Source organism: Podarcis erhardii (genome assembly GCF_964252035.2).
Source record: "Podarcis erhardii genome assembly, chromosome: 3".
NCBI classification, from domain to species: Eukaryota; Metazoa; Chordata; class Lepidosauria; order Squamata; family Lacertidae; genus Podarcis; species Podarcis erhardii.
Window position 1 is genome coordinate 93,056,872 of NC_138507.1, and position 24,415 is coordinate 93,081,286.

The 24,415-nt window shown below is 42.2% G+C and overlaps 1 protein-coding gene across 11 annotated transcripts in view; it reads right to left on the reverse strand.

The window, feature by feature from the left end:
• Nucleotides 1-562, reverse strand: part of DNAH14 (dynein axonemal heavy chain 14) — a 137,439-nt gene extending 136,877 nt beyond the window's left edge. For 10 of the 11 annotated variants that reach the window (XR_014155488.1, XR_014155489.1, XM_081857765.1 and 7 more), the window contains exon 1: nt 356-539. The gene's annotated coding sequence lies outside the window, so the exon portion shown is untranslated. Of the gene's footprint in view, nt 1-355 lie in introns of all 11 variants that reach the window. The other variant, XM_081857761.1, reaches the window with a different exon arrangement.
• Between the last annotated feature and the right edge of the window lie 23,853 nt (nt 563-24,415).

The following is a 24,415-nucleotide window of genomic DNA, read 5'->3' on the forward strand; positions in this document are numbered from 1 at the left end:
AAAACCTGGCGGGGATAAAGGAAGGGAGCGGGAAGAAGGAACCAGGAACAAACAGGGGAAAAGGAAAAACGAAGGGAAAAAATCCCTTCCAAGATGGTGTTGGGTTTTTTGCTGTGCCCAGAGAAGCAGGGCAATAGCCTTGCTCCTGCGGTGAAGGCAGGAAGTAGATCTGGAGTTAGGGGGCTGTCCTGCCCCCTGATAAATTCTTCAGAAAATTAACTTTATCAAGGATCACATGCCTCCCTCAAAGGAGAAGGGAGGGGGAGAAGCCTGTAAATATTTTCCTTAATGCTTCGCCCTTCTCTCACCCCACATAACCTGAGGAAAGTCTCCCAGTCCCTCTCCTCTCACTGACCTACGAAAGATGGTGATGAGAGAAGGAAGGGGTCGTGTGTTTCCCCGGTACGGAAACAATAGATGCTCTTCGCGGCTGCTCCTTCCTTAGGAATGGCTTCGTTAATATTGAGTCTCTTTCTAGTGACCAGGCCAGTGGGCAGAAGGGCTCACCCCTGCTCTGGGAGGGACCAGCTGGCAAAACCCGCCCCACCAAGGATGAAGGAAGTGACCGTTATTCCAACGGTAGAAATAGGCCCCGCCCCCTTCTCCGTATGTGATTGGCCGCCCTACAAGGGCGTGAGTGGAATCCACTGTGGCTCCTAGACATCAGTTCCAAGAGCCAGGGAAGGAGGGGCGAGTGAAGATCAACATCAGGAACAAAGGGGGAATAAAGATAGACATTGGGATCTGCTGCCCCTATGCATCTCCACACCTGAGGCAGCTGCCTCACCTTGCCTCATGGGTGGACCAGCCCTGGTAACCTGTGACTGGCAGACCAGACTGAAAACAAATGTTGGAACAGGGACTTAGGTCTTTGAATCTAACTGCATTGCTGCTTCACATTTTTACATTAAAATATCAAAATATTACAGTTCTGAAATCACTTTTTTTAAAAAAAATTACTTAAAGAAACTTACAACCACAATCATTCAAAATATTTCAAGTTACAAGCACAATCATCAGCCAATTTATATTTATATCACTTTCTTTTCTTTTTTGGACCGTTTTTATTTTTTATTGCTCAATTTCCACGTAACAAATTATCAAACCAAATACATTATTCAACACTCCATAATTTTTCCCACCTATCTAAATGTATTCTCTTGCCCAGATCTTGTGACCACTTTATCGTTGTTTCTTTTATTACTTCATCTTTCAGTTCCCATTCAAGGAGTAGGTGGTACATTTTCAATATAATTTTTTTATTTGACTGCAGTAGTTCACTTTGCAGTTTAGAAGTTTTCTGTTCAAAACCTTTTTTTTATCTTGGTTAAACAGGTGCACTATTTGATAATATTGTAACCAACTATTGCAATAGTCCTTAATCTCTTCGTATGGTTTTAATTTTACAACCCCCTGCTCTTTCGTTAGTAATGGTTGGTATGTTGGCCATTTCTTTTCCATATTTATTCTTTTTACCACTAATACCTCTAGCAGAGACACCCACCAGGGTATCTTTGGTTCCAGTAGCCATCGATAATTTGCCCATACTTTGTATAAGGGCTTTCTGATTACGGTAAATGGTTTGAATTCACTTTTTGGGCATTTAAAAGTGCAGCCAGTCTTCATGCATGGCTATGGAACATGAGACTTCTCCGTGCAGCTGGGTTTTTTTTTGCCTGCTGAGGAGGTCTGAATGAGAGATTTAAGTAAATTAACCTTTGTTGGTATCTGAGAGGTATGGGGTATTTTTGACTGGAAATCCAAACCAGCTTCAGCCTTATCTCTGACCTGCAATATTAACAAGCGTGCCACATTGAAGAGTTGTAGTGTGCTGCACTCAGCCCAGCCTGCAATGTGGGTGTTAAAGCAACAGACAACATTGCAGGGTTGTTGTACAGTACTGTATCAGCTTCAGCCCAATGTTCAGTTGGAGTCTAACACTTCTGAACAACATTGCAGGGTTATAAACCACTTAGCACCTGACCTGCAGTACTTCGTGTGAACTACACTGCAGGGCTGTCTACCCCGAGTACAGCAATTTTTACCTTGCAATATGGACAATAAAATGCACTTACTTTGGAATGTAAGAGTTCTTACGGAATTTTAAACATTTTTAAAATAACTGAGAAAAGGCAGGAACTTTGCTAGAAACTTTTGAGTTCGCCTGGGTACATGTGTCTGGAATCACTGGTACCCAATACCACCCAAAAGTCAGTCAACATTCTACTTCCACTGTGCACTCTCAATATCCATGTTGTTTGTCAGGTTTCTCCTTTCTTTACGGTTTCCCTCCCCCTTTCTAAATATATTCTGTACTGCTGCAAACCTTGCTGTTGTTTAGTCATTTAGTCGTATCTGACTCTTCGTGACTCCATGGACCAGAGCACGCCGGGCACTCCTGTCTTCCACTGCCTCCCACAGTTTGGTTAGACTCATGTTGGTACCTTCGAGAACACTGTCCAACCGTCTCATCCTCTGTCGTCTCCTTCTCCTTGTACCCTCAATCTTTCCCAACATCAGGGTCTTTTCCAGGGAGTCTTCTCATGATGTAGCCAAAGTATTGGAGCCTCAGCTTCAGGATCTGTCCTTCCAGTGAGCACTCAGGGCTGATTTCCATAATAATGGATAGGTTTGATCTTCTTGCAGTCCATGGGATTCTCAAAAGTCTCCTCAAGCACCATAATTCAAAAGCATCAATTCTTGGCCATCAGCCTTCTTTATGGTCCAGCTCTCACTTCCTTGAGATTCCCTGAGATTCCTTGAGATTCCCCAAATCTTCCAAGACCTTCTTGCATATGGGGGCTGCTGTTTTGACTATGTCAGCATAGGAACTCTCTCCTAAAGATCAGGAATAGAATAGAATGTTATTATTTATCCCATGACTGACTGAAGAGGTGGGGGGGAAACCAAACATCCTATTTCACCCATGCCACTATAATAAACACAATATTACGGTAATTGTGTAGAAATTGCAGAATGTGCTCTCCGCATCCCCTCACAGCGATGAAAATAAGTTCAGTTGACTCATTTATGGGTTGAAAGGCCACAACTTTATTGGTGTGAATGGAAGCAGGCAAAGGGCAATTCCAGGAAATGTTCACACTTCTAGTTTCTCTCTCCAGATCTCTCTCTAGATCTTTGTAACTTGCAGTATACAAAGAAGGTGGTAGATGGTATACAAAGAAGGTGGTAAATGACTAGCCAGGTTCACAAATGAAACCATGTGTAAATTTTCTCTTAACTCCTTAATATATAGATAGTACTTACATACTAGTGACTTATAAACTGTAAAAAATGTCCATAATTAAAGTAACCTAATATTGTATATTTTTAAGGTCATCTTATCTAAACTCCCAGACTGTTGGGAATCTGTAACAGTATGAAAAAGTCAGCTCAGATCTGGTTAATCCATGCTTGGTTTATCCTCATGTGGGCATTCCAAAGATTTAAATAGTGACAAATCTTTGATTTGTTAATCTGAAATGCTTAAGTCCAAATATGAAATTTGCAGAGGCATTTATTTTAATCAAGCCTGACTGGATGAATCAGGAACAAATGTCACACTAAGGAACTATGCTCACATATGCCGTTAAAGCAAATAGGAGCCATCTTTATACGGTCAAGAGAGTGAACGCTTTTTAATATATCCCTTAAAATACAGACGGAGTTCATTCCAGTGGAGTAGTCATGTTAGTCTTTTGCAGCAAAAACTGCAATTATCAGTCTGCCTATTCAGTTTTTAATCTGCAATCATCTCAAGGAGTTGAGGCAAAAGTTTGTTACAAATAACTTTCATATAAATGACTGCTTTAAGTTAATTTAAAAAGGATAAACGTTTCTACAGATTGTATCTGTCAGCTGCTTTTTAAAAAGATTATGGGCATGATCTAGTCAAAACTAAGTACTTTTAATTTGCATGTATTTTAATGTGAAAGTTATGCACATCCTTTCTCTATGAACTCAATAAGACTTAAATGTCCTTAGTGTCTGCTGGATCATGTTGTAAACAGCTTTTCAATAGAATGTACTTGTGGAATACATGGAAAGTATAACAGAAGGGCACATTATTATGCTTTATAAAAAGAAACTAATTCAGAATGGCAGTGTGGCTTTCTAACTTTTAATAATAATCTAGAACAGTATCTGCTAAGCAGGTTATCAGGTTATCAGCAGAAAGACAAGAAACTGGAATGTACAGATACATATCATCACACTCAATCAGCTAAAATCCCACAGAGAAATCATGTGCTGCACATTCGGTCCCAGGTGATATGTGATAACTTCATCAAACCAGAAAGAAGAGGAAGGAGTTAGTCTATTGTTACCAATTTAGTTAATCCTCTTGAGGACTGGAGAACAGTAACTTCAGCTGAATAAATGTGAACATTTTCCTCATAAATGGAAGCTTTAAGACATTTTATTCACAAAGGTAGCTTCTTTAGCCACCAGTAGCAAGAGAAAGGTCATATTTAATGTACAAAGCTGTGAGTCAGGTTCTCCCATGGATGAATATAGTATTCCACTGAAGATATAAACAGTTTAACTCAGAATGGCCCAATACAAGGTTAAAGTCCTGAATTATCAGGGGTCCAATTATTATGACTAAAAAGGGAATAAAAAGCTGGAATTGCACTGCTAGTTTTCAAATAGGCTGAAGTGACAAATTTTACTGGTAATAGTACAAAATGTGAATTCCTTTTAACATCTTTTGAGCTAAAATTGGCCCATGGCCACTGAAAATCGGTCCAAATAGGATAGTCTTACTAATTTATAGCTCAAACAGAATTGCTACATGCAAGGTTAAAAGTTCACCATTAAGACTACAGATATGATTAAATGGCATGCCTTGATCTAGATATTGTTGGACTTTTAAAAAGACAGGATGTGAATCAGGATGCACATTTGAATACACATAATATTGAAATATGGTGCATTGTGACCAGACAGAATCCATATATTTAGATGTGCATTAGAATGAGCAACTGATTTACATCTGTGGTTCCTTATTCTGCCAATGGTGTATGCCCAAAGCCTTGCTTACACTCATGTATCTCATTAGCTGGGTATGCATTCAACAAGATCTTAAACTGAAGGCCTAGAATACTGGTAAATAATTTTCATTGGGAGAGGGTATTAAAAAATGTTTCACCAACATACAAAGGTATGTGAATCCCACAACTCTATTATGAAAAACCATTTTTATATGCAAAACAAAAGATAAATTAGCTACTTTTAAAATGAAAAATAATGAAATGACAACAGTTGAACATTAAGATATCAGTATTTAACTGTAATGCTATATCTGTACATTATTATTCTGCCACTAGCTTATGCCACTGCATTACAAATATGTATTCAGATTTCCCCTCTTAATATACAAGCAAAGCCTTGAAGTCATTAACATATTAATACCATAAAAATAGCACAGCACAGTCTTCTCTTCAAAGGATTATTCGTAATAAGATTTCTCTGGCCAGATTCTCACTTTCTGCTGTCACGTACTCAGCATAGAACCCAAAGCAATATATAACAGAGTGGATCTGACAGTAATAGCGTATTTCTGAACAGTTTATTCAATAGGCTCACTAGCTAGTAAAGTAATCTGAATTTTTAGTCATGGAGCCCAGTCCTTTGCATAATTAAAAGGAAGTCCTACTGAGTTCAATGGAGCTTTCACCCCAAATCCACTCTGCTTCCAGGTGGGGCAGGGTTGCGGTCGGACCGCATGGCCTCCTGCTGGTGTCGGGACATGGGGAACATCCTGTGTCATCAGGAGGTCCCAGCCACATCATTGGCCTGGCCGGCCAATCCGGCTGGCTGGGGGGCGGGGCTGGAGCTATTTAAACTCTGGTGCGAGCCAAGGAGCTTCCCCTGGCTTGCCTTTCTGGATCTCCCGCCCTCCCTCCCTCTTTTCAGGTTTCAGCATTGGCCTTGCTATGGACCTCGGTTGATCACCATTGAGGGGCCTGGTAGGAATTTTTCCATCTGGCAAACTGGCACTGGCCATTTGGTTTTTACCTACCTCGTAGCAATCGTCACAACTTTTGTTGCATCCCACCTATGAGAAGTGGGCGACCCTAGCAAAACACCTGAAGCTGCAAGAGGGTCGCATCCAGACGAGTGGAGGAAGGGCGTGCAGGCTGCCTCTTGTTCAAGTTTTGGAGGGGGGTTTTGCGTTCACGATAACGGAGAGTCAGCTGAGGGCTACGATTCTGCCACTACACCATGTTTGATCCCTCAAGTGAAGGTGTGCAGGTGGAAAGTGCTGCAAGACCCTCTGCTGCGGGTCACAGAACGGCAGTGCTGCAAAGGACGACAAAGAGAACAGGAAAGAGTGACCAAAGGTGCATCCAGGTCACCTCAACATTTAAAGTTTTTGTAAGTTTGTGCACAAAGTTTGAGCTAGTTTAATAAAAAATGGGAAGATCCACGGACAAACAGGCATATTGGGAGCCTCACAGCTATCTCTAGCTTCTATGAAAACAGATGGACAAACCTTTACTTCCCATATTCTTTGGGATCTATAATCAATACATGGTATTTAATTAGACATTTTACATACTGCTTAAATAGTCATGTCCAAGGCACCTGAACTAAATTGTACCATATGTGAGGTTCCCAATGTGTCTGTTTCGCTGTGGATCTTCCCTTTCTTTAACTAGCACATTTTTTGTGTGAGTTTGAGCGGCTGTTGATGGGAAGATCAAACCACACCTTTCTGTATCACCTCAAGCTGTTTGGCACTTTCGTCCATTACCTCTGCCCTCTTTCATTCTTGGGACCCCTTCCGGGAACCCTCTCCACAAACAGATCCTCAATCCGGGGGTCCTCATGCCAATATAGGGCCCCTATCTTGCCAACAAGCCACACCCCTTTTCTCATGGGGGTAAAACCTGGACCGCCCTCACAGCTCCAGTGCCTCAGCCTCTCCTCCTGTACACATATTCACACACTGCCCTCCTTGTCACACTCACCAGGGGGAGTGATGGGGTCAACTAGACCACAATGGACCACGCCACCTAGACATCCTGTCCCACATTCCCTAAGACACCCCCACTCCCTTCTCACACACAACCGCCTTCATGAACCAGAATACCCCAGTCTCAGAGGCAGCTCCCCATTTCTCCCCTCCCCAATCCTCTCAACCCCTACAGAACCCATGGGAGAAAGTAAGTTGGAATTTAAAGAGTGACGGGCTGTAAGCTAGAGCAGGAAAACTCACTCCACATCCAACAAACCTCTCTACCTGCGGAAGTGGTTAGATAAACAGCTAACTCGGATGGACTCCAATTTCAGATCCAAGCCACATTCACTAGCACCTCCCATAGTTTGACACGGATGGAGATTAGAGGAACTCACAATTTTCAAGAATAAAAAGCGAAACTGTTCAGCAAACAGAGCTATAATATTTCCACTGCAGAGCACGGGGAGAAAAAAACAACACTTACTGCGGATCCTCGCGGTGGACTCAGCAACCTGGACGCCCCAGCAGCAGCCTCTTCACAAACTGAGGACCAGTTGAGTCTGTAGCTATCCTCCCTGAAGAATACAAAGGGCTGAACCGGATTGCCCCAATTAGGTCCAGCTGAACCAGATTAACCCAAATTGGATCCTGGTGTGTCCTGAGAGAAGCTCCCTCCCGCATCAGACAGGAAGGGGACGCCTCAGTTTTCCAGGGGCGCCGATAAAGTGGCAGGTGACCCCTGCGAGAGCTCCGAGTGCCAGGATTGGGGCGGGGGGCGCTTTAAGTGGATGTTGTGCATACAATCCATGAAGGAGGGCCTTGCCTCCTCCCTGCAGACTGCACCCAGGTGTGTCTTTTTGGCAGCCCAAAGGGGTTCATTGAAGGTGTGTCCGCAGGGGCTTCCTTCCTCCCACGGAAGCCCGCCTAGCATCCTAGTCTTCACAGGTGAGCTGCTCAAGCAACCTAAACAGAGAAGCAAAGCCTGTTGAACTTCCTGGAATTAACTCCTGACTTACCTGGTTTAGGGTCATAGTCCAAGGTGCTACCCCAAGAGGGGAAACTTGAATCTGCAAGGCAGGATCGGAATACAACAGTTGACTCTGTGCCCAATATATCGTTTCCAATCATGCAATCAAACTTATTTATGAGTAAACTTGTCTCAGCCATATTGGGCAATGAATGGTCACTTTCAAAGGCCCCTGTCTTCCCCTTTTATGTTTGCAAATGTGGCAATGGATGTGCTAACTCGAGGTCTTGTGTCAGTAATGGACTGGACAGGAGAGGAAATAGTCACTGTCATGTCAGATGAAGATGCCAACATGGATAAATTATCTCCAGTCACTCATTAACAGGTCTTCATTTAATTTAAAAGTATAGTGTTAAATAATAATGACAAATAAAGAAGCTGCGTTCCTTATACAGTACTCAATTAACTATTTCTCCAGTTTCCTGTTACATAAACTACAGGAATCAAACAAAAGTACATAATTAGCCACAAATGTATCCATTTGAAGGGAAATGATACATGAAAGCGTTTCAGTACAGCAGACACCCCCTCCCTGCTTCCGAGATGACAACAGGTAGCTTAGTGTTGCTAGGAAACTGCAATGACAAAAAATGTCTCAATGGTGTCTACTTTCAAAATTAAAAAGGGCTGGAGAGAAACGGACAAGATAATGAATACCTAAGAAGCAAGAATGTCAAATGTACATAATTCAAAGCTCTGGATTTTTCAGTTGAACTCTTAGAGCACAGTAAGTTGTTCTTTACAAATGTAGACCTGACCACAAGGCTTGTTAACTGCCTGATTAGAAATAAACAAATTGTCAAACCTCATGCAATTAAGATTAAAAAGGCATGGATGCAGAGATTTAAAGGAGGAGACAGCTATTATAACATTTTGGGAGCTGATGTTTACTTCTTCTGGAAAATAGTCACAAAAAGACACTTTGGCAGGTGCAGTTTCTCATAAAATAGTGCCTGTCAAAAGTTTTGTTATATCCGTGGCTTTTTGAACTACCGTAAATTAAAACTCTTTCAGAAAGACTTCACCACCTCTTTCCCCACCAGCCAGGAGCATGTGTGTAAACCACTTGCTAAATGTAGATGCTCCCTCCTCTGCCGGCTGGCTTTTTCACTCATGCTACAATAGATTGCTGAATAGAAAACTTTTCCCAAGCCTGCATTGCTTGAATCAAAGCTGTGTAGGGTTAGAACAGTCCCATTCAAATACAAGTTGGGGACCTTTGTATTATTATCAGAAATGAGGCCCCAGCCATGCATTTATAATGGAACGAGTGAAAAAGCAGGCTGTTTGGAGCCAGCTTTACTACAAGCTAGAACAATGTGATTAAAACCAAGATTCCCACCCTCCCTTTTCTCGGTGTCATGTCAGCTGAGCTTGCACAACATAAGGCACATAGAACCAATTGTGCCTCCCTCTCTTGAGAAATTTCAAACACTTTCATTTATGTTCCATTTCTACCTCCTTGGAAGCAGTTGTTGGCCAGGTTGGCCCCTGACAAGGGCATAAACCCGGGTTGGGGGGGGCACAAAAATAGTGCCTCTTCAGTCTAGCTGGTTTTGACCTTTAAAGTCCTTCACGGCCTAGGACCCTCGTACCTACGGGACCGCCTCTCCCAGTATGCCCCACGGAGGACCTTAAGGTCCATAAATAGCAACACCCTAGATGTCCGGGCCCTAAGGAAGTTAGATTTGCCTCAACAAGAGCCAGGGCTTTCAACACTGGCTCCGGCCTGGTGGAACGCTCTGCCTCATGAGACCAGGGCCCTGCAGGATCTGATTTCTTTCCGCAGGGCCTGTAAGACAGAGTTGTTCTGCCCGGCCTTTGGCTTGGAGCCAATTTGATTCCCTCCCTCTCTTTTTTCTTTTCCTTCTCCTTCTGCGATGAGGCTACATTTTAATATTTTAATGTTTCAGTATTTTAATGTTGTATTTTTTAATGTTGTTTTTAAGTTGTATTTCAATCAGCTTGTTTTTATTATTGGTTGTTATCTGCCCTGAGCCCAGTCTTGGCTGGGGAGGGCAGGGTATAAATAAAATTTATTATTATTATTATTAGCTAGGAGTGGCTAGGAGCCCATCTGTGCACTCTCTAGGTGGCTCCCCCACTGCTCTTCAAGGGATGGGGGGCTGGGCGCGCCAATGCAGCTCTTTGCCAAGGGCACAAGGGAGCCTAGGTATGTCTCTGTCTGAAAAAAATATATTGGTCCTCCTTGTGTTATACTAGTATCATTGTTTTTTCCCAGGGGTCAGCAACCTTTTTCAGCCGTGGGCCAGTCCACCATCCCTCAGACCTTGTGGTGGGCCAGACTATATTTTGGGGGTGGGGGTGGGATGAACAAATTCCTATGCCCCACAAATAACCCAGAGAAACATTTTAAATAAAAGCACACATTCTACTCATGTAAAAACATGATGATTCCTGGATCGTCCGCGGGCCAGATTGAGAAGGCTGTTGGGCCACATCCGGCCCAAGGGCCTTAGGTTGCCTACCCCTGCTCTTTCCTGTTCTGGCAAGTCAATGTGAGAAGCCATGTGCTAGGCTGACTCTGTTAGTTTTGCTTACCCGTGTGGAAAGAGCTCACATTGTGGCGTTGCACAAATTTCCAGGCAGGGCAATACTGGTATAGCAACCACAGCAGAGGCTCCTTATGTTTCCCTGATGCTGCAGAAGTAATCCAAGCTCCAAAAATTTCTTAACTACCAAGTGTCACAGTGACACAGATACTAATTTTTAAGGATATTTTACATATTTTGTCGGTTAAAGAAAACCAAGCAAAACAAAAGCATGCTTTCAGTCTTTTCTCATTTCAGCTTATAGTTGCATTTCTGGTGAATGTGTAATTACAGCTTTGTTGAGAAGTATTTACTAAGATGTATTAAAGGTGTATGTTCTTAAAGAAAATGAATGTGGTCTGTATACATTAGTGATTTAAACCCACTTCTGCTGAAAATGACAAACATTCGCTGTCACTGACTAGCTGTCTACACACCTTTTATTTAAAGCCCACAACTCCCCCCCCCAAACCCCCCCCCCCAAGAATTAGTTTGTTAAGAGTGCTGGAAATTACAGCTCTGCATATTAGGACTCTGGAGATTATTTGGGGAAGGCATGTCCTTTAAATGCACTGTGTGTGTGTGGCAAGGTCTAGTCAGTGTTTTGCATGGAGACCCTTTGAATGCCACCTTGAGTTCAATAATGGAAAAAAGGCAGGCTATAAATGGACTCCATGCATACTTTTAGAAACCTGTTTTGAAGATAACATGGGAAATTCTGAAGAATTGATTGCTTTTCCAGACATCATTTGGGGAGCTGGAGCTGATGGAGTCTTTTACTCTGATGCTCAATGTTGGCAAAACCTTTTTGGTGTTTCGCACCTTTCTGACTAGTTGCAGGACCTTAGCCAGACCTAGCAGACTACATGCAGAATCCACGGAAGCAATTGGCGACTTGGCTGCAGACAGGATAGACGAAGCAGGAACCAGGAACTTGTAGTTAGGTGTTTATTATATACAGTGGACTATTTACAGGATCAGAACACAGATCTTATGCTAGCTCTCTCCGACACGACTCACAACTCCTACACTGACACAGAACTCTGAACTCACGAACTACTGAACCAACAGTTAGTAGGCCATTAATTATCACTCCCTTGAGAGAGCTTGACCAATCAGGGAGCGGTCTCCATGTCTCTGTTATCTCCAGGCAGACTTACTCCTTCAGATTGCCTTCTGGCTGTCTGCCAAACCTTAATTGACTCTGTGTGAGTAGCTGCACGTACACAGTTTCCAAACATGAACTAGCATATCTGTCCATTGCATCCTTGTATCACTGTCAGTGCAATACCACCAGCAAATGAGATAGCAGCCCATGAGGGCAGGGCCTTAATACCTGATTTAAGTACTGGAATTCTGGTAGAATATGGGCTGCAATAAGTGAAGAGGTAAATGCCTACCAGTATGCAAAAGTGTTTGTCTCTTTCAAATGAACAACTACAATCAGCCCTTGAACATCTGGAAGTATATGGCTGCATTTGTACAGGGAGAAGGAGACCTGTTATTTTCACATAGGCTTAGACCTAGCCACTCCCATTACAGTCGGTGTTTGATTTCCATCATGAGATTGTGTCAAGGTTTAAGCCCACCCTAGTGTCACTGTTCCTTGAGAACACTTGGATGTCATGTTCTGCAGCACTGCATGAACATGGCTAATCCCAAGTGTTTTTTTAGAACAGGCATGGTGGAACTTATGATCTGGCCAGTGGGTCAGACAATGAGCTCCCTCAGCATGTCATTTTCACAGGCGGTCACCAATATGTCAATCTCCTGATGTCAGCATGATGTTAGGTGACTCATTTTTCATTTGCAGTGTGTCTTGAGTTCTGGGAGCGGAAGACTTGCAGGTATAAAATACAGAGCTATTTAGGAGATATCAACTTTCAGGTAGGATTAATATCAGTGGTTGTCAACTGTGCAACATCTGTGCTGCTCACTGGATTGCGGTATAATGTCAGCGCTAACTAGGCCCAGTGCCAGCATAAAGGTTCTTTTTTATACCGATGGATGGGAATAATAATAGTTAGGTTTCCCATTTCAAAATAGATTTTGCATTACAAAGGCACGCCTGCACAAAAGCCCTTCTGTGGCAGTTAATTTTTTTAATGTTTTGATGGGTATTTGTGTGTCTCTTGCTTCTCATTTTCTTCTGCATTGCTCTTCACTCGTTTGCAGTGCATATGTGCAAATGGCAGCAACGAGGGACAATGTGCTTGTGAATATCTATTCCAGGCTGTCATTTCAGTCAGCAAACAGGCTCACAAGTAAATATCCATTTGCAGCAGCAGGCTGCAGCATCTACCTCAAGCAAATTTGCTCGCAAGTAATCATTCTAGTCTTGTTCGAATGTCAGGCTGGAATGTACTCCTGGGGAAGTAGTTCATTTTATCAAATGGCAAGCTTGAAGGGTATTAATATTTCTCTAAGAGTGTGTCTAAATTTGCAAAGGACATTATGGGGAATTAATGCTCTTTTTTCCCCTTTTCAGAAAGGATGCTATTCCAGGATAACATCCAGAACTGAAATTCCAGTTAGGGACAGCATACAGCATGTTGCATCAACTGGTTCCAATATGTCCTGGAACATTTCTGAGAGAAACAGCTAGTATGATATGACATAGTCACACAGTCCAGTCCTGTATACATAGGCTCAGTTTTCTTGTGTTCAATAAGCATTACTTTCAGAAAGTATGCCTAGGAGTGCAGGCTCTACACACCTGGAAGGAACTCAGTGGGATTTGCTTCCGAGTAGACATGCACTGGATTACACCGTTAATGTGGTACTTATCAGTGTGTTGAGTCTCTTGAAATATAGTTCATCTTAATGCAATATATGGTCCGTGTTAATTTTCTCCTGAAGAGGTTTTACTAGAAACTGAAATAAAACACCTCATTTGATCGCTAATACAGAAAGGATTAAAAGAGGCCCAAAGAAAGCATAGCAAATTCAGAATAGTAATGAACAGCTAGGGTTCATAGTGATGAAATTAAAATTATGATTGCTCTAAAAGGACTATGGATATGGATACAAATCCTCTCCGATGTAAAATGCCAGTGAAGGTTCAGCTAGCTGAGAAAATATATATTGCCTCCTTTGTCTCATGTTCCATGATAATGTACAAATACACTGGTATCTCGGGTTACAAACACCTCGAGTTACAAACGCTTCAGGTTACAGATTCCACTAACCCAGATGTAGCACCTCCGGTTAAAAACTTTACCTCAGGATGAGAACAGAAATCGGGCGGTGGCGGCAGTGGGAGGCCCCATTAGCTAAAGTGGTACCTCAGGTTAAGAACGGTTTCAGGTTAAGAACAGACCTCCGAAATGAATTAAGTTCATAACCAGAGGTACCACTGTACTATGAAAAGCTAATGTTTTCACAATTATGAAATCAGCAGCGTTGACTGTCTATCCCACTTCTTTTTCCTAGCATCTGCATCACAATAATTGTATATTGTTTATTTTGCTGAAAACTCAGGAAAGAGCTTACATTTTTTTACATTCAATAAAGAAAACACTGAATGCAGTGACTGCCATTTGAAACAGCTGTGCCATATAGTGAACTGATGCAAGGTTCAAATAAACACCACATATTTCTGAGTTTAAAATATTCTACCTTATTAGACTTGACATTTGCCTTAAAGTGCCAGCCAATGAAGTAAAACTCTTCTAAAATAAACTGACAGGGCTACTGATGACCTTGCCATCTCAAGGCATTATTTTAGCTTTGGAGTTTCATTAAAGATATAGCAGCAAATACTGACATGTGCCAGCTCTACAGAATCGACCATTTCAACATTCCTGCGGGACTAATGTGGAACAGCAGAGGAAAAGAAGTAGCTACAGCTGGCCTTAACTTAATCATGAAGAAAGATTAATGGTGTTTATATTTAAGATGCAGCTTGCTCAACATTCCTCTGACTTCACAAGTTGAGTTTGATTAACAAGCAGGTATGAGGAAGAAATTTCACTTTGTTTGCATTTTGATGAGAAGCCACCTAATTTGCAGGTTTCAAACCAATTCATAAACTGAAACACAATTACCCTTCCAAAGCCACACCTCTGCAAATTTTGCGACTCAGTTCTCCAACCGACCCATGTGCAACAACGTGCGAGGAAAGTTTGCACAAAATGCATTCATTAGTGAAAATCACGTACCAAATTGTATTATATTGCAGAAATTGCATGCAAAAATATGGATATTGGTCAAATCGGCATACAAAAATGCTCATATTAGGAGAAAGTTGCGCTGAAATGCCGATGAATTTTAATGAGGATTAAAAAAAAACAACTTTGCAGATTGCTGCAGAAATGCAGATAGTTGAATATTTAAGATTAGAAAAATAATCTGTCTGTTTACTGGACTTCATAAGTAAGAAGAAATTGTTATATATATATTTTTTTAAAATAATATTTATTAACATTTTAAAGACTGTAAAAGAAAGACAAAGAATTAAACAAAACAAAACAATACAATGCAAAAACAAAAACACCACACAACACCAACCCCCAAACATTAAATTAACAAAACCAAACAAACACAATTTAAAACACATCTAATAAGTTCAGTATCTTAACTTTCATTTACTTGTTTCAACGACCTCCTCACACCTCCCTTTTTGTATTCCACTTTAATTAACTGTTTCAGCAATTCCTTTCCATCTTCCTCTGTTTTCTGTCCTGTAATTTATCTTAGCATATTCTAACCTTATTTTTCCCTTTAATATATAATTGTCTTAACATATTTTAACTTTATTTTCCCTTTAATACTCTAATAATCTATTTGTACTTAATTCCTTGTAACATTTCTACTAAAGCCATATAGCTCCTTTCCAACATTTTTCTAACACTCATTAATTTTACAATATTTTTATAAATAGTCTTTAAACTTTTTCCAATCTTCTTCCACCGACTCTTCTCCCTGGTCCCGGATTCTGCCAGTCATATCCGCCAATTCCCTATAGTCCATCAACCTGGTGATCTTCTGTCCGATGCTCTTAACTCTTTTCCAAGTCCCTTCTGCGAGTCTTCTTCATATTTATACATGAACTTTACTTTATCTTCCACTGATCTTATTTTCATTTTCTTTCCTTCGAGGCTAAAGGGTAGATCTCGGTGAAACTCCCACCTAAAGATGATTTTATTCCTTCTCAACAGGGCAACCAAATCTCCGTAGTTAAATCTAAGATCCGAAAGGTATTTCAGGACGTCTTTCAAAATTTCCACTCTTGACTGTTGTTCTTCTAAGTTCCTCTGGTATTTCCAACAGTCTCTTATTTTGTTCTTCTCTTTTTTCCCTCCTCTTCCAAGTCCGAGAGCCCTCACAGTTTTAACCTCTTCTTGACCCAAGTCCCGGTCCCCAAAGTCATCAAATTCCTGTGTAGGGAAATCTATCAAACTTTCCTTCTCCAGTTCAGGTAGGGCTCTGATTCTCGAAATCTGATTTTCTTTAAATTCAATCATAGCAGGCATCAACTTTTGATCATCAAATTGCATCTGTAAGGCTGGGACTCTCTCTCTCCAATTGTGTTACTTTAGGTTCAATGGCAATAACTTTCTCCCTAGCCTTCTCCGCAGTTTGCCATGTCAAAGTAGATTCCTGTGTTAGTTTCTGAATAGTTTCTATACTGGTGTTCACTTTTTGTCCCAAATTGTCAATTTTGGTGGTTACCACATCCACCTTTTTGTGAAGCTGTTCCAATGAGTCACTTATCTTGCATAATACATCCACTAAGGCCTCTTCTGTCAACATTCTTAACCGATTCAAGGTCCCCAGAATCTCACAGGTTTTTATCTTGCAGCTGGAGATTCCCCCAGCTCAACTCTTGTGACAGTTTCAAAAGCTTCCTCTAGAGGGAAACAGTTCCTCTAGAGGGAAACAGTTTCTATTTGTATTAGTCCTTTTAAACTCAATTCAAACAATAAAGTTAGTTTCAATTTTCTGTTACTTTTACTCCTTTTTAAATGCAGACAGAGACCATGGAAACAATGTATTCCTCTTATTTAACTAACTGTCAGTGAACATTCTAATCACGGTCAGTCCTGTTGGCAGCCCGTTTCCAGGATCGGAGCGGTGGTATATTAACTCTGTTCGCTCTCTCCTGCAGGTATACTCAGTCCAAAACTTTCCCCCCTCTTCTCCTGCCACCAAGGGGGGTTTAGTATTTTTTACTGATGGAAATTTAGTCCTTTACAATAGGCTTTCCGAGACTTCAGCTTGCATCCTCATTGCTTCAATCTATTTACAAAAGGGGAAGGTGGACTTCCTGTTTTAGACCTCCCCGTTTCGGCACCAAATTAAGACGTTTAAAAATCCAATTCTCAGCTCTACTCACGGGTAGTTGCTTTAAGATCAAATTGTCCACAGGAAAAAGTCAGCGCTCTCCGGCAACAACTATGTGGCTTCGCTCCATGGAAGAAGCAGTCAATTCGAAGCACCGCGCCGCTCACCCCACGTCACTCCGGATCCCCGAAACCGGGTCTCCCCGTGAGTAGGGGAGGCGCAAAAGGTGCCAGCCGAATCCCACGTTCACAGGCTTCACCCGCCTGTGATTTCTAGTGGGTCTCCGCCTTCGCTGTGGCGGCCAGACCCGGATTTCCATGAGGCAAATTCCTCCCGATCAGAGGAATTCAGCCATTACCGGAGGCGCTAACCCGGAAGTCCAGTAAGAAGAAATTGTTAATGGGAGAGAAAAATCACACCACACTGCCTGCAGTTTCTTCCAGCCAGCAGTGAACAGTGAACTAGTATCTAATAATAATGATAATGATAATGATAATGATAATGATAATGATAATGATAATGATAATAATAATTTATTTGTACCCAGCCCATCGGTTGGGCGGCTTGCAACAGAGATTAAAAATACATTAAAACATCAGTCATTAAAAACTTCCCTAAACAGGGAAGTCTTCTAAACATCAGGTAGTTGTTTATTTCTTTGACATCTGATGATCTGTGGGATTCTAGGTTCAATTGTATCCATTGTCTGATGTTCCCTTCAACTAAATCTATCCTTCCAATCTAGGTGGAATCTACACACATATTAAAAATGCTCTGAAAATGCTTTTTTTAAAGCATATTTTTTAAATACATTGTATTTTCCGTAAGGCTCACCATCGCCACCTAGTGTTACATTGTATATTGCACTTAAAACACACTTAAAACGTTTTATTAGCAGCTGAGTCCCTACATTTCAAACTATAGCTACACATCAGGGTAATGTACAACTTGTGGATACTAAATCAATTTAAATCTCATGTAAGACACGAAACCAATCAGTAATATCAATTAAATTATTCACAGTAAGGCCAAGCAGACAGAATGTTAGATCCTGGGAGATTCAAATTCAAATCTCTGCTGAGCCATAAAAATTCACTGGGTAGTATAGAAGCTGATTTCAGCACTGCAATCTATTAGTAAAGGCCATCGTCTTAAATCCTACATTATTATAATCTTTTGTTCTGTGTGATGGAACAGCACTGATTAGGAACTGATACAATGCGAAAAGCTGAGCCTGCTTCTATTTGACACGTTGTTTTGAATCCATGCATTGAATAATTGCTTGCTCCTCAGGCTGAGCTTCCTGTTAAAAGAGTTATCATGGGATTATTTTAAAAAGCTTGCAGCAATATATATAAAGAAGATGAAATGAATTGTGATTATTTGTTCCTTTAAGTGTCTTTATTTAAACTGCTTTTGCCTTCCCTGAAATGGTCTCCTGTGCCCTTGCCCAGAATAAAGAGGTGATTCACAAATATGGAGGTAAATCAGGCCATTACTGTATTAACATTATTATCAGAAGATCAGCAGTGAAAATTATGAGCTGTGTGGGAGCTGGATAAGGTAGGAGTCACTGTGCAACCTCAACTGCCTCCCCTAGCCCAGTTAAGGGTGAGCTTTCCTCTGCCCCAAGCTTGAAGCAGTGTATTGGTGTGGCTGCCCCATCTGGACCCACCTTTAGGTGTGGAAGAAGGCATTCTCTTGAATCACTATCCCGCACAAGCCTCATGTTTATTTATTTATTTATTTGGTGGGTTCAGCATAACACTAAGCCACTTTTTAATAAATTATAATTTAAGGTTAAAAGGTAATGGACCCCTGGTGTGCTGGTCCAGGGGGGAAGTTACCGTGGGGCGAGGTCCAGGACCTGAGTTGAGGGTCAGCAGACAGTCCTCCACGGGCGAAGCGGGGTCCACAGCGAGAAGCCGGGCAAGGACAGGAACTCTGGGGGAACAGGACTGGATGTTGGCCGAAACAGCTCTTCAACGACGTTGCTCCCACAACCTGGGACCGGGCTGACTGGCCTTTATCTTCTCTGAGGCCAGGGGCGGTCCCGGCCCCCAGGAGACCCACCTCTCCTGGCCTTAAGCGAGCACTCCTCCTGGGAGAAACCAGTTCCCTTCGCCTCTCTGCCCTGAGCCTCTGCAGTTCAGGAGAGGCTGAAGGGTTACTGGACCCAGGGGGAGACTCACCTGCAGGCACTGAGTCCTCAACCACCTCCGGAGCCAGAGTGGATTCACCTGGTGCCTGCTCCTGAGGATCCGGCACAGGTGCAGGCGCTTCAGAATCAAGGCCCTGCCCCAGCTCAGCCGGCCCTGGAGGCGGGGACTCCTGTGCAGGCTGGGATTCCTCCGGTTCAGCCTCTGAATCGGATTCCCAGGCCATCACACCTGGACAGTTAAGTCCAGTCAAGGGTGACTATGGGGTTGTGGCGCTCATCTTGCTTTTCAGGCCGAGGGAGCTGGCGTTTGTCCACAGACAGCTTTCTGGGTCATGTGGCCAGCATCACTAAACTGATTCTGGCGCAACGGAGCACCGTGACGGAAACCAGAGCGCACAGAAACACCGTTTAAATTCCATCCCAGTGGTACCTATTTATCTATTTGCACTGGTGTGCTTTTGAACTGCCAGGTTGGCAGGAGCTGGGACAGAGCAACAGGAGCTCACCCCATCGTGGGGATTTGAACCGCCAACCTTCTGATCGGCAAGCCCAAGAGGGTTTAGACCACAGCGCCACCCGCATCCTATTTATAATCTATAATTTAATGTTGTGTGTGAACTAGGCCATTAATGTATTGTTTTCTGTGTTTGCGGGCTTGCTGCAAAGATGCACTTCTTTCTAAACCATGTCGACTACCAGGTAAGAGCATCTTAGCAAAATTTGACAAGAAGTGGTTATGCATGATGCTAAGATGGATCATTCCAGCTGCAGCTAATCCCAAAAGCCTTCTGTCATTATCACAGACCAGAATGCTTCCTTCCTTTGGCACAGATGAACAACAGAGGCATTTTTAATGCACTTGGGGCATCCTCCTTTTATGCCATGTGTGCTGAGAAAGTTTTCCAAGCCATTGAACAAGATATTTGCCTTCAGCCTTATGGATTTCAGCTGGAATGGTATTATTAGGATCCGTTGCCTTTCCGTTCATTTTATTTAATGACTTCTTTCTGTTTCAGCTACAGAAGGTTTGGGAGCCATAAGGTGATTTACATCCTGCTGGGATGATTGCTGTATAGCTTCATCACTCATGGATTTGTATTATTTAATAAATTTCTGTCCCCCTCTTCCTCTTGAAGGAGCCCAGGGCAGCAAACAATGAAACTGCAAACGAGTCCTTATTGTATTAAGTACAATTAGCCCATCTCTGTTTGTCATGGCAGTGGTTTCATCCAACTTTATAATAAGTCTAGAACCATGGGGTTGTGGGTTATAATCTCCTTAAGGACATCATAAAGCTTCGTAATGTTTTAATTTGCTTGTATCTGCAGCTCATCAGTTTTCTCACTCCATCATATATCCATAAATACCTATGGACAGTAACCAATGCTTTTGGTAGTACTGCTGAGAAAACCCTAAACTAAGTCTCTGCATGGCAAACGCCACTTGGCAAGGGAACCACTAATAAGGTTTTCTCTTGCAGCCTGTTAACAAATGAGCAGGTTGGTATGCGATGAGGCGTTCTTTCCAATATTTGGGACCCAAGTCATTTAGGGTTTTATTTCATCATAAGACACCAACGGTCTAAACTGTTGTTGCATGGAGGGCTGGAAAATGTTGACACACATTTATGAGAACTGTAACATAGACAGATTGAATCAATTTAAAGCAGCTGGAGCCAGAAGCTATTTACAGAAACGTGGCTTATTTTCTCTGTATATTTTGCATTTCTGAAAAATCATACAGCTGCATTTGGAAAACAAAGGCCATACTTTCTAACACTGTTATTTCAGTTGAGCATTTCCTAATTTATACAAACAAAAGAAAGTCCTCTTTTGGGGGCTTGGGGTTGGAATGTGGCTTAATTTTTCATTTAATTATGGTAATCAAACTGTTGAACTCATGGCGTTGTTTGCAGCCCAATTTTATGTATGCCTTCTCAGAAGAAACACCCATTTGTTTCATTGGAACATATTTCCAAGAAAGTGTAGGTTGCATAGAATGCAGACTGAATGTGTTCCTTCCATTCCTCCTACTGAAATTTTAGTAATTGCACTAGGAATGTGAAATACTATATCCTCTGTATTAGTATTCAGTAAGTGCAATGTCTTTTGCACTATTGTCTATGGTTTAGCATTTTACAGTGTTGTATAAAATAACGCCATGGCAACCATGTTTAATAACTGTAGAGTGACAATGAATTCGAAAGTAGATAATATTGCAGTATTTGACCAGTGGCAGAAGCTGAAAAATAATTTCCATAATGGAAGATCAAATGTTATTATGCAGTCAAATGTTTTGTCTTCGGTGGGTCATGTTGAATGTTTAAAGTATATAAAACATGGCAGTGTGTGTGTGTGTGTGTGTGTGTGTGTGTGTGTTTTGAAATGCCTTATACCTCAATTATAATTGATTATGGTAGTGCTGGAGCTCTATTCAGCAGCCAATTCAAAATGTCATGAAAGAGTAACCACCACACATTCATTTTAAAATTTATTATTGTTGTGTTTTTACTGCCAAGGAAGGCAGAAGTACTGTTTCTGGGGGACAGGAAGAGGGCAGGTGTGGGGGACTCCCTGCTCTGGAATGGGGTAATTGTGCCCCTAAAGGACCAGGTGTGTAACCTGGGAGTGATTTTGGGCTCACAGCTGTCCATGAAGGCACAGGTCAACTCTGTGTCTAGGGTGGCTGTCTCTCAACTCCATCTGGTATGCCAGCTGAGACCCTGCCTGCCTGCCCACTGTCTCGCCAGGGTGGTACATGTTCCAGTTATCTCCTGCTTAGACTACTGCAATGCACTTTGAAGGTGACTCAGAAACTACAATTAATACAGAATGTGGCTGTTAGACTGGGTGCTGGAACCACATAGCACTGGTCCTAAAAGATCTACATTGGCTCCCAGTACATTTCTAAGCACAATTAAAAGTGTTGGTGCTGACCTTCAAAGCCCTAAACAGTTTTGACGCTGTATTCATGAAGGAGCGTCTCCATCCCTAGGAATTGTTCTTCATATTTGTTTGTGAAATAAGCTCTTCCATCTAAAATGGACATCCCTGGAGTATGAGCTAAGACACGTGCACAGTGGAGATAGGAAGAGAAATGAAATTTGGATTTCTTAAACCAAATGGAATACACCTAATACATTATACAAAGCAGGTCCCTCTTTAATCCTAAGGATGACTACCCCAAAGTATTCCCCCCCCCCCCCGAGGCTAAGGGCAAACTGACACACACACACACACACCCATTCCAAGTACAGATGATGACTGGACTGCCAGCTGAAGAACAGTTCAACACTGACAACTGGGCAATGTCTCCCAGTGTGCCTGAGGGCAGTTGGCTGGGTGATGTATAATAGGCCAGTGGCCCATATTGTGCTGATCTTCTACAAAGGGAAATGGCTAGGGGACTAAGAAGAATTGTGTATAAGGATGCCCCCGCCCCCATCATTCACCATCTGATGTGATTATCTCACACTGCCTAGTGGTAGGCCAGCACTGATCCTAAAAGGATGATTGATTGACTACAAGCTCCTGTAAATGTTTTTTAAAAACAACAACAACACAAAAAACAAGTCTTTTGTGATCTGCAAGGTCTTCCTTCTATCATTTGCTGTTGTTTTGCCGCTGCACATTGGTATTGTTATGAGTTCACTTGTGTTGATTACTGTGATGGGGCCTATTGCTATGGTAACAGTAGTGACTAACCTGATGGATGATCAGGGGCTTACGAGAAGGCGTATGATCTCTCCTGCCTTTGGAATGTAGTACGTCAGAATTTGGGAGACAGACGGAAAGACAGTAGTTTAAAATTGGTCATAGGGACAACGTTGGAGTCAGTGAACTGTTGAGCTAGCTAAAGATGACGCCTACATACACACCATACATCTGGAGCACATTTAAAGCACCCAGATCCCTGAGAATCATGGGAACTGCAGTTTAATCCTCACAGAGCTACTATTCACAGCTATTTTACGAAACTACAGTCCCCAGAACTCCTTGGGGGGAGGGCAGTGGTTTAAATGTGTGGTGTGTAGACAGCCAGAATGTCCTGTTCTTAGGGAACCTCATAGAGAAGAACGTTTACCTTAAATGGTTGGGTGGCATTGCGTGACAGCGCTTCTTCCCACCATGATCCGGCAAGGGACTCTCAATCAGGGGATTTTCCCAGGCTGGTGCGTTCCTAGTTTGGGCTCCACTCTGGCCTGGGAAGTGAATTAAGGGCTGCCTGCCAATTGGCCAATTGCAGACAAGCTGCTTGGGTATGTGGGTTCCACTCTGGTCTGCTTCTCAGGTTTTTAAACCTGGCTAGCCTCCACCTTAGTTTGTTTTGCCCCCCTCTCTGTCTTAGGAGTCTGATTGCTCCCAAAGTGTTCTACCTGTATTTCTTTTGAAATATAGCACATCAGTTCCCGACACAGAGCAAATGCTTCATTTTTGGTGCCACTTCTGACAAACTGTTAATTTCCCCCTTTATTGGAATAAACTTTACAATGTTCTGTGGCGACCCAGGTACGCCCGTGCTTGGTGCAATATTAATGTAAAATCTTAAGGAAAGATGCAAATCTGCAGACAGCCAGGGGCAGTTAGTGGATGTCTGCCATTGCAGTGTGATTGGCCAAGGTGACTTAGTGCTTGTCCATTGGATATTTAGCAGCAAGAACATAAAAAGAGCCCAACTGGATCAGGCCAAAGGCCCATGTAGTCCAGCCTTCTGCTCTTACAGTAGCCAACTGGATACTACTTGGAAGCATGAAAGCAGGACCTGAATGCCATAGTGCTTTCTCTACTTAGGAATTCCCAGCATATGGTCTACAGAGCCATACTGCCTGTGACAGTGGAAGTAAAACAATATGCTCTTAATATGTTTACCATGGCAAACACCAATAAAACACCAATGTATCAAGGTTGCTGCGTGAATTGACTCGTAGTTACACAGAGAATACCAATAAATCCTGCTATATTTTATTCAGATGAGATTCCAGCATAATTTCGCTGAAATCGTATTCAGTTCTGCTAGGATGAGATGGGCTAATGCCTTCACAAAATTAATGGAACTATCAAGATTTATTTGGAATATATTTATGCCTTCCATTCCCTGTGTAATATAAGCATACACAATGTAAATTATTTTACAGCCCTGATTGTGCTAATGAGTAGGATTCATAGAATCATAGAATTGGAAGCGGCCCTGAGGGTCCAATGCCCTGCAATGCAGGAATGTCAAACAAATAAAAGTGTGTGCCTCCCCTGTAAATTATAATGAATGCATATTTCCTTAACTGTTTTGTAGTTCTAAAGTGCAGATAACAGGGCATCAATTGACATTTGTCTTCTGCCTGATCTGGCCTGCCGGTCAGTTTAATCCGGCCCCTGCGGCAGTTTACTTCCTGGGGTAAAATCCTAAAAAAAACCTCAACAACTTCAATC